General features: G+C 39.2%; 1 long non-coding RNA gene across 1 annotated transcript; it reads right to left on the minus strand.

Moving 5' to 3' along the window:
• Positions 1-1,459: 1,459 nt before the first annotated feature.
• LOC144244401 (uncharacterized) lies at positions 1,460-10,288 on the minus strand. Its single transcript, XR_013338936.1, has 3 exons — positions 10,263-10,288; positions 8,077-8,167; positions 1,460-1,521 (listed from the first exon to the last, which is right to left on the minus strand). It is a non-coding gene; the product is annotated as an uncharacterized LOC144244401 (long non-coding RNA).
• Between the last annotated feature and the right edge of the window lie 1,274 nt (positions 10,289-11,562).

Here is an 11,562-nt window from a genome sequence, read left to right on the forward strand (position 1 = left end):
TTATTTAAAAATTAGGGCACAAAACAACAGAGAAGCAAAAGGGCTTTCACAAAGTACCTTTTTTATGTTAAGAGGAAGTCTGATTTTGTTTTTAAGTGCTTACTACATCTGTAAGAAGAAAACATCATCACCCACAGGTACAACCATCAGAACTACTCAGTAATATAGATATTTATTTATTTTATTATTTTAGAGAAAGAGAGCATGTGAGCAGGGGAGAGAGGCAGAGGGAGAGAGAAGGAATCCCAAGCAGTCTCCACGCTCAGTGTGGAGCCTGATGCAGGGCTCCATCCCGTGACCCTGGGATCATGATCTGAGCTGAAATCTAGAGTTAAACGCTCAACCAACTGAGCCACTCAGCTGCTTCAAGTAAAAAAGTTATTTAAACAAAATAAAATTCCCTGGATTACTAAAATAAATTGAAAGTGAAGATCAAGTTTATACAGAAGCTTATTTACCAACAATTACTTTCATAAACACTGTGAAAATGATAGTAGGAATAGTGGCTATTTGTTGAGTATATATTTATATCAGGAACTGTACACACATGGCTCATTTAATCCTGACAACAAGCTCATGAAATAGGAATTCTCACTCCCTTTCCATCGACAAGGAAATAGGAGCCCCAAAAGGCTGATGTGACTTTCCCAAGGTCATACAGAGCAAAGGAGGTAGAATAGAAAAACAAATCCAAAGTTTGTTCAAAAAAGCGCAAGTAGGGGTACCTGGGTGGCTCAGTTGGTTGAGTGCATGACTCTTGATTTTGGCTCAGGTCATGATCCGAGGGCCATGGAATCGAACCCCACATTAGGTTCCATACTCAGTATGGAACCGGCTTATTTCTTTCCTTCCCTCCCTCTGCCCCTCTCCCCCACCCCACTCACTTTCTCTTTCTCTAAAAAACAAATTTTTAAAAATTAAATTAAATTAGAGGTGCCTGCGTGGCTCAGTTGGTTAAGTGTCTGACTTCGGCTCAGATCATGATCTCACAGTTCTTGGGTTTGAGCCCTGTGTCAGGCTCTGTGCTTTGAATCCTGTGTCTCCCTCTCTCTCTATACCCCTCCCCCCCTCACTCTCTCTCTCTCTCTCTCTCTCTCTCTCTCAAAAATAAACATTAAAAAATTTCTACATCAAATTAAGTTAATAACATCTTTTTTAAAAGAGCAAGTAATTTTGCTCTCCAGATTTTGCCAACTTCATGAACATTTTTCCTTATAAGCAACATCATTTGCCTCTGAATGCAAGGGTTTTTTGTTTTTTTTTTTTAAACCAGGTTACAGTTCATCCTTCTGGTCAACACAGACTTCTTCATTTTTACCCAGAAACGCACTTTCAGCATCATCTTCCTTCCGCTGCTGGTCATTTCCTGGGTCCTCAGCAGAATCCTCTTCACTTCCCTCTTCTTCAACTCCCCAGATGTCATCTTCCCATTCCTTCGCCTTTTCTTTTTTTTTCTTGGCTTCTCCTGCCTGTTTTCTTTTGTCCATATTCATATGGTTCTCTCCATTGCTTCTCTTTGTCCTATTGAGAATGTGGAATTTCAAAATAATTTACAGATGGTATGAACAAAGTTAACGCACTTTAGAAATGTCTGGTGTCTTCCCACACTCTTAAAGATTTCTGGGATGGTGTTTGTTTACATACACATTTTCAGAATGTGTGTGGTGGAGAAAACTCCGTGTATGTGTGTAATTTGTTCATAAATAAAATTGGTTCAGATTCAGTCATCTTGAACTGAATGCCCGCAGCATTGCTAAGCATAGTGTTAAACAGTATATACACATTATTTCTATTCCTCACAACAATGCATGAGGTCAATGTTACTAGTCCCACTTCCTAGATGAAGGATCTGAGGTTTGGGCTATACAGCTTGCCCAAGCTGTATAGCTAGTGAGTGGTAGAACCAGAATTAGAAACACAGGTTTTCTTCATTTGAGTCTTGTCCTGTCTCTGCTATATCCAGTAACACAATCTTAGGGAACTCTTTGAATTTGCTTTTGACCTGTGATCAGTACAAACCTGAATGAAGTCAGAAATGAGACTCCTTCTATGTTCTCCAATGTGTTCACCTAGGTCCCAGAATTTGATCCCTAAAGCCAATTTCATAGATTTTTCTACTCAGAGGGTCATTAAGGAAGGGACATAGTCCACATTCCTCTAGGGATTTAATCTTCACCTAGAGCCTCTGGGCCAAGTGGTCTTTTACCCAGTTTGGGGAGATAAGGCTAGACTGAGAACCTGCATGTCCAGTAGGTGGCCTTCTAGAATCCTTCTGAGAGGAAATGCTTGACATCTTGTTGTGTTTCCCACATTATCAGAGGCAAAAAGATTCTCTTTCAATCAGGCTTTCATTTTCGTATGTCTGGGAAGCACTGGCTACAATTGAGGTCTCGATTTCTCCCCTTCCTCTCATTGCTGTACTCACTTGTCAGGATCTACACTCCTTTCTTTACCAAAACTCCTCTTACCAAAGGTAACCAGAGACCTCCAGTTCCACCAATTCCTCAAATCCACTTGAACCTACAACAATCCATTGAGCCTATCTATTTCTCATTAGACCTCAACCAGCTCATGTCCTCCCTTTTCTCCTTTCTTTATGTTTAAATGATTGCTCTCTTGCAAACATCTTCAATTCCCTTGCCCTTCCTTAGTTAGGCAAGCCCTTAACTCTGGTTAAATTCAACTCTACATGCCTGGATATAAGCAGAGAAAATAGCTAGAAAAAAAAACAATAAAAGAGCAAGTAATTTTGTACAACTAGCAAGTAAGCTAGTTGTTCTCATTTTAAACTCATTAATCTAAACTCAGGTGAGCCCTTAGGTGCTAGCCAGTGAGCCCTTTGTATTTCTGTGGTTGATTCATTCTCCTTTTCCTTGGATAACTATTTCTCACCTTCTTTTCCTCCTCAAACCTCCAACACGTCTTTCCCAATCTCAAGTTAAGTTGTTGGCCTTACATTCTATTTCGCAATCAGAAGACACTTTCCACACGTTCTGCGAAAGCCATGGAGTTGTGCCACTTGGATTTCCCTTGCAGAAGAACCTGTTGGTCATTTGTAGCTGTAGCACCTGGGGATCCACTGCAGCATTTGAACCTGGGACATGAAATCGTTAAGCATGGAGGTGGTGCTAGGGTCTGGCCATTTCTTTCTTTCTTTCTTTTTTTTTAAACACAGGAATTGTTTTTAATCCTAACAGATTACATGTAAAACTCTACGCAAATACATTTTTTTCCTTAGTTTATTGCCAAGTTGGTTTCCATATAACATCCAGTGCTCATCCCAACAAGTGCCCTCCCCCATACCCATCACCCCCCCTTCCCCTCTCCCCCACCCCCATCAGCCCTCAGATTGTTCTCAGCATTCAAGAGTCTCTCATGGTTTGCCTCCCTCTCCCCAATGATTTTTCCCCTTCTTCTCCCCCATGATCCTCCGTTAAGTTCCTCCTAATCCACCTATTCGTGCAAACATATGGTATCTTTCCTTGTCTGCCTGACTTATTTCGCTCAGCCTAACACCCTCGAGTTCCATCCACGTTGCTACACATGGCCAGATTTCATTCTTTCTCATTGCTATGTAGTATTCCATTGTATAGATAAACCACATCTTCTTGATCCATNCGATTCTTTTGCTTTTGGGTATGTGTCAAGTAAGAAGTCGCTGCGGTGGAGGTCAAGGAGGTTGTTTCCTGCTTTCTACTCTAGGGTTTTGATGGTTTCCTGTCTCACATTCAGGTCCTTTATCCATTTTGAGTTTATTTTTTTCATGGTGTGAGAAAATGATCTAGTTTCACTCTTCTGCATATTGGTGTTCAGTTCTCCCAGCGCCATCTGTTAAAGAGGCTGTCTTTTTTCCATTGGATACTTTATCCTGCTTTGTCAAAGATTAGTTGGCCATACATTTATGGGTCCAATTCTGAGTTCTCTATTCTATTCCATTGGTGTATGTGTCTGTTTTTGTGCCAATACCATACTGTCTTCATCATGACAGCTTTGTAGTAGAGGCTAAAGTCTGGGATGGTGATCCCTCCCGTTTTGGTTTTCTTCAATATTATTTTGGCTATTTAGGGTCTTTTATGGTTCCATACAAATTTTAGGATAGTTTGTTCTAGTTTTGAGAAGTATGCTGATGCAATTTTGATTGGGATTGGACTGAACGTGTAGATTGCTTTGGGTAGTAATGACATTTTAACAATATTTATTCTTCCAATCCATGAGCATGAAATGTTTTCCATTTCTTTGTGTCTTCAATTTCCTTCCTAAGTTTTCTATAGTTTTCATCATACAGNAAAAAAACTAACTCTTGGTTTCAGCGATCTGTTCAACTGATTTTTTTGGGGTGGGGAGGGATTCTATATTGTTTATTTCTGCCCTGATTTTTATGATTTCTCTTCTCCTACTGGGTTTGGGGTGCTCTTGTTGCTCTCCTTCTAGTTCCTTTAGGTGTGCTGTTAGATTTTGTATTTGCACTTTTTCTAATTTATTGAAATAGGCCTGGAGAGCAATGTACTTTCTTCTTAGGACTGCCTTTACTGCATCCCATAGAGTTTGAATTGTTGTGTTTTCATTTTCATTTGTTTCCATATATTTTTTTAAATCTTCTCTAATTGCCGGATTGGCCCATTCATTCTTTAGTAGGATGTTCTTTAACCTCCATGTTTTTGGAGGTTTTCCACACTTTTTCTGGAAAATGGTTGATTTCAAGTTTTATGGCATTGTGATCTGAAAGTGTGCATGGTATGATCTCCCTTCTTTTATATTTATTGAGGGCTGCTTTATGTCCCAGTATGTGATCTATCTTGGAAAATGTGCCATGCGCACTTGAGAAGAAAGTGAATTCCATGGAGGTCTGGCTATTTCTAACAGAGGACTTCTCTACAGGCAGTCTTTCCACTGGAGCCCTGTTGGGTAAGTGAGTCTTTCTCAGAGCTGTGCTGCACTCACAGCAATTCTTACCCAATTCTTCTTTTCCCTTCTTCTTTTACAGGTGCCAGACTTTTCTGCCTATTTCTTTACCCTCCACCCTTAATATCTCCCAAACTTTATTCCCAATAAATATCCTACATTTCTAGCTTCATCTTGGGATCTGATTCCCAAAGAATCCAAATAACAAATATCCCTCACTACCATATGTATTTGTTTTTATTCTCATATTGTTATTTTTTATATCAGCAATCATGGATAAAATATCCATACTCATATGGGGAGCCAATTCATCTTCTTGGGCACTAAATCATATCCATTCTCATATTCTCAAGAGTGTTGCTCCAGAAATTCTCCTCTGTATCTCCTATGTTGGTTTCTCTCTTCATTGGATCATACTCATTAGCATACAAGTAGGTAGGAGGAAATCTCTCTTTCTCTGTTCTTTTTCCTTTCTTTCTTGAGCCCATTTACCCCCTATATCGCTCACTGAAACTGTTCTTGTCAGAGACACATGAACTCCATGTACTAAAAACAGTGGTCTAGTCTCAGTCATTATTTTTCTTGAATATTTTACACTACTGATCATTCCTTTCCCCTTAAAATACTTCACTTACCAGATACTACTCTTTTTTGGTTCTTTTTCTACCTTGCTTTCAATTCTTTCTGTTTTCTTCACTTCTTCCACTTTATCTTCCTGATCTCTAAATATGGGGATATCCCAAAGCTCATCCTTGATTCTCCTTTACTCCCTCCTTAGGGGATTTCACCCAGCCTCATGGGGCTTTAAGTATTACCTGTAGACTGATGATTCCTGAATTTATATCTTTTAACCAGACTCACATTCCATTAACTCTTTGACATTTGGATTTCTAATAATAATATCTGACTTAACATTTGACAATTATGCCTTTGATTTCTGTCCCCACTTCCACCCCCAAAATGCTCCTTCCTTGTTCTCTTTTTCAGTAACTCCATCCTCTAGTCACTTGGGTCAAAAACCTTGGAGCCATCCTTGTTTAGTATTCTCATGTTCCATGTCTAATCCATCATTCCTGTGAGTTTTGCCTTCAGAATGGATCTAGCATTTCTCTTTACCTCCACCACTATAACCTGCTTTTGCCTTTGTTCCACTATAGTCTTTTTTTAATGTTTACTTATTTATTTTGAAACAGAGAGAGAAAATGCATGCACGAGAAAGTGGGAAAAGGGCAGAGAGAGAGAGAGAGAGAGAGAATCCCAATCAGACTCCGTGCTATCAATGCAGAGCCCAGTGCTGGGCTCAGTCTCTTAAAAACCATGAGATCATGACCTGAGCCAAAATCAAGAGTCAGCCCTTAAACAACAGAGCCACCCAGGTGCCCCTCACTATACCCTTTTTGTTCCTATCATCTTTTACAGCACAGCAGTCAGAGTAATATTTAAACTGTGAGCAGTTTACATCACTCCTTTGCTACAAATGTTTCTGGTGGCTGCTCCCTATGTTACTCAGGGATATGAACCTAACTATTCTCATTCTCTCTCACTCAGCTCTAACCACACTGGGCTTCTTACTCATGAGGAAGCAAATTATGCTTCTACTTCAGGGACTTTGCATTTGCTGTTATTTTACTACCTAGGTTTTCTTCTCCAGATATGTTCATGGCTTGATCTTTCTTCCAAGTCTCTTAGATGTTGTTTACTCAATGAAGCCTCTTTTGATGACCCCTATAAGAAAAGAGCAAAACTCTCATAGCCTTCTTTATTGCTTTACTGTTCTCCATAGTTTATTTTACAATCTCCCACATATGTATTGACTTATTTATATGTTTCTTTTTGGTCTTCCCTAACTGAAATGTAAGCCCCTTGAGGACAGAAGCTTCTCTGTTTGATTTCACTAATATATCTTCATAACCTGTAACAGTGCTTTGAACAGGCACTCAACAAATATTTTTGAAGTGAATGTTTGGTTTAATAATAATGGGTACTATATATTGAGGACTTACTATATGCCAGGAACTTTTATAGTTGCTTTCATCATTCCTAAGTAATAGATGCAAAAACTCAGGATCAGAAAGGTTAGATAACTTGCTCAAAGGTCATATAGCTAGTAAGTGGCAGAGCCTGGATTTGAACCTCAGCAATCTAGCTCCAAAATTCATGCTCTTGGAGTGCCTAGGTGGCTCAGTCAGTTAAGTGCCCAGCTCTTGATTTCAGCTCAGGTCATGATCTCCAGGTTCATAGTATGAAACCCCACCTCAGTCTCTGTGCTGACAGCACAGATCCTGCTTGGGATTCTCTCTTCTTCTTCTCTCTCTCTCTCTGTCCCTTCCCTACTTGTGTGCAGACACATGTGCACACACTCTTTCTGTCTCTCAAAATAAAAAAACATTAAATAATAAAAATTTTAAAAAGCAAAATTCATGCTCCAAACCAATATGTAATATTGGCTCAAAACATAATTTGATGATAACCTCAAAGTAAAAACCAGACAAAACTAGACTAAGAACTATAAAAAAGCTTAATAGACTTTTATTTTTCTGTGATGACTATGTCAATGTTTCTTTGGAAATATTAAGTATGAAAATTCTCTCAAAAGTTTTTTTTTAAGCACGAGCTTAATCTGCCTACTGGGTAATCAAACCTGCCACTGGCCACAAACCTGCTTGAATAGACCTTCCTGCAGAGTAAGGGAGTCATGAAGCCATTGTACCAATTATCACTCCATCCATAAAATAGTTCTAGGAGAGCAGGAAAGCTGAGGAGCAGCTCTAGCACCTTCCTTCTTTCTCCAAGGCATTCATCAGAAATGAGCTTAGCAGTCACGACATTGTTAACAGGGAGTATGACAGAAGAGTGTGAGTTCTAACTCAATAAGTTTAATGCTGTGTGTGACGTTGGGCTGTTTATCTATGCTCTCTGAATCTCAGTTCCTAGATCTGAAAAATGGGAATAATGTCTGTCTCATTAGGTGATTTCAAGGGTTAAGTGGGATAACTTTTGGAAAGTGCTCAAGTACAAAGTTGTGATGTCCAATGAATAAATGAGTTCTTTCCTTCTCAGGGCCACATGACCAACAAATGAGATAATGACTATTAGGCTGATTTTGCAAATGCAAAAAACACTGCACAACTGAGGAATCAGAAATCTGGAACTCAGGGTAGGGAAGTATCTTACCTTTCTTATTCCCCAGTTCTTATTTCCAGCCTCTTCAGCAAACTTCATCATTTGTAAGAAGGAAATTGTCAAAGATGCTGCCTGATTTTACCTGTTGAAATGAAAACAGTGGGATTAGAATGAGGTCGAAAGTCTTAAAAATTCACTTGGGGGCCTTGCTAAAATGCATATTCTCAGGCCATAGGCCCAGAGATTTTAAGCAATAATTGAGCAGAATGAGAGAATACAAAGGTGATTAATAATACAGAGGATCCAGAATGTTGTACCACCTTAGTTGATCCACTCTAGAAAGAAGTTCATTTACCATTTCCCAAGATTCTGTGTTCCTCAAAACTTTGACCACTATTTTAGAGGATTATAAAGAAATTTTCGTTACTCTGCTAGGCTCCAAATTCCTGCCCAGTGGCTCTGGCCCCAGCTCAGATTGACAGCATCTACCTCTGATGCCACTTAGGAATGCCTTTTTTAAGGTTCTCTTCTTAATATTATGAGAAAAATTAGGAGAACATAAGGAAAATAAAAGGTTTGACAAGAAGTGTGAGCAGAATTTAGATCTTTACCATATTTCTCTATTTTATTTTTTTTAGAGAGAGAGATTGAGAAAGAGAGAGAAAGCACATGTACGAAAGCAGAGGAGGGGAAAAGGAAGAGGAAGAGAGAGAATCTTAAGCAGCCCCACACTCAGTGCAGAACCTGACAGCTGGGATATGGGGATGGGGGGGTGGGGGAGGGGGAGAATGGGAGCTCGATTCCATGACCACGAGATCATGACCTGAGCAGAAGTCAAGAGTCAGATGCTTAACCTACTAAACCACCTGGGCACCACTCTACTATCTTAAAATAACATATTTAGTATTTATAATTAAAGGAAAGGGTGAATTAAGTCAATGGCATATAATAAGTCCAGTGTTTGTTGATTTAATGATAAAGGAACAAAATACAAAGAGCACGAGTCATGGGTCAGACCAACCAGCTGAACCACATACTAGCTGTATGACTTTGGGCAAGTTATTCAACCCTCTTGGGCCTCTTCCTTCTTAAGTAAAATATCGAGAATAACTCCCTTGTAGTGTTGTCATGAAAATTAGAAATAACATAGGTACGGGCGCCTGGGTGACTCAGTTGGTTAAGCATATGACTCTTGACCCCGGCTCAGGTCATGATCTCATGGTTCGTGAGTTTGAGCCCCACATCTGGCTTGCTGCTGTCAGCACAGAGCCCGCTTTGGATCTGTCTCCTTCTTTGTCTGCCCTTCCCCTGCTCACACTGTCTCTCTCAAAAATAAAAATAAAACATTAATAAATAAATAAATAAACTTTAAAAAAAGAAATAATATATGTAAAGCACAATATCTGGCAGATAATAGTCACTCAATAAATGGCAACAATTATCACAACTTGTCAATATCTGGATATGTTTCAGAAGGAGCAAAAAGAGAGTAATTCTGTATTTTTTAAAGCTTATTTATTTATTTTGAGAGAGAGGGTGGCATGCACGCACACCGGGGCAGAGCAGAGAGAAAGAAAGGGAGAAGGAGAAGCCTAAGCACGTTCCATGCTGTCAGCACAGAGCCCAACATAGGACTGGATCTCACAGGCTGAGCCACATGAGTGCCACCTGTATTTTTTTTTACTTTAGGAGCATATTAAATAAATCAGCAAGTTAATTGTGTGGGAGCAGTTGTGTGACCAAAAGAAAGTTTGCAGCACCTCTCCCCTAAGGTTTGAAAAAAGTTTTATTTTGTTTAAATGAGAAGACTTTTGTTTGTCTTATATAATCCCACCAACATTCCCTTGAACAGAAGAATAAATGACAAAATAGCCACTTTGAATAGAGATTGTTATTTTGCTCAGAGCCATATTTTAGTTAGTTTTAACAATTCCTTGTACAACTTTAAGATATTTTTTTACCTTTTTTATTTTTCTTCTCTTTCTGAGTTGGGAATTTTTTTTTCTCTTTTGAGTTATCATCAGTCTTGATTAGAGAGAACTGCTCATTTGTTGGCTCTTCCATTTTCCTTATTCCCACAAAAAATGTTCCTAATCTTCCCTGTTCTCTTCAGTGCCCCTTTACTCCCATCCCCCTCACATTAAACTCATGGTTCTGCATTCAACTAAAAATCAGGTCACAAGAGCTAGTTCTGCTTCCTAAAACTTGCTAGAGCAGTGATCTTGGTCTATACGCACCTTCTCTGCTCCTCCATGTTTTCATCTGAAAAATAGAAGAAAATAGACTTTATGTGCTTTCTTCATACAGTTCTCAGAAGAAAAAATAAAAAGCTTCTGCACAGTAAAGGAAACAATCAACAAAACTAAAAGGTAACTGACAGAATGGGAGAAGCTGTATGCAAATGACATATGGGATAAAGGTTATTATCTAAATTCTATAAAAAACTCAACAAACTCAACACCCAAAAACCAAATAATCCAGTGAAGAAATGGGCAGAAGACATGAAGAGACACTTTTCCAAAGAAGACATCCAGATGGCAAACAGACACATGAAAAGATGCTCAGCATTGCTCATTATCAGGTAAATACAAATCAAAACTGTAGTGAAATACTACTTCACACCAGTCAGAATCGCCAAAAGTAACAACTCAGGAAACACGTTAGCAAGGATGTGGAGAAAAGGGAACCCTCTTGCACTGTTCGTGGGAATGCAAACTGGCACAGCCACTCTGGAAAACAGTGTGGAGGTTTCTCAAAAAATTAAAACTAGTGGGGCGCCTGGGTGGCTTAGTCGGTTAAGCGTCCGACTTTCGCTTGGGTCATGATCTNCTACTAGGAACTTATCCAAGGGATACAGGAGTGCTGATGCGAACGGGCACAAGTACCCCAATGTTTATAACAGTACTATCAACAATAGCCAAATTATGGAAAGAGCCCAGATAACCATCAACTGATGAATGGGTCAAGAAGATGTGGTGTACACACACACACACACACACAATGGAATACTACTCAGAAGTGAAAAAGAATGAAATCCTACCATTTGCAACAACCTGGATAGAACTGGAGGGTATTATGCTAAGTGAAATAAGTCAGTCAGAGAAAGACAGATATCATATGATTTTACACATATATGGAATTTGAGAAACTTAGCAGATGAACATAAGGGAAGGGAAGGAAAGATAAGATAAAAAGAGAGAGAGAGGCAAATCATAAAAGACTCAAATACATAGAAAAAACTGAGGGTTCATAGGGTTGGGAGGTGGAGGGGTGAGGGAATAGGTTAAATGGGCAATGGGCATTAAGGAGGGCACTTGTTGGGATGAGGACTGGGTGTTTATGTAAGTGATGAATTACTGGATTCTACTCCTGAAGCCAAGACTACACTGTATGTAACTAACTTGAGAACAAAAAAAATAATAATAAAACATAATAAACAAACAAACAAACAAACAGGAAAAGAAAAGAACACCCGAGAAAGCATTTTGTTAAACTGTGAAGCCTAAAAACTTAGCCCACTGGAAGTTACTTGTTTCC

This window comes from Crocuta crocuta, unplaced genomic scaffold (genome assembly GCF_008692635.1).
Source record: "Crocuta crocuta isolate KB4526 unplaced genomic scaffold, BGI_CrCroc_1.0 scaffold168, whole genome shotgun sequence".
In the NCBI taxonomy this organism is placed as follows: domain Eukaryota; kingdom Metazoa; phylum Chordata; class Mammalia; order Carnivora; family Hyaenidae; genus Crocuta; species Crocuta crocuta.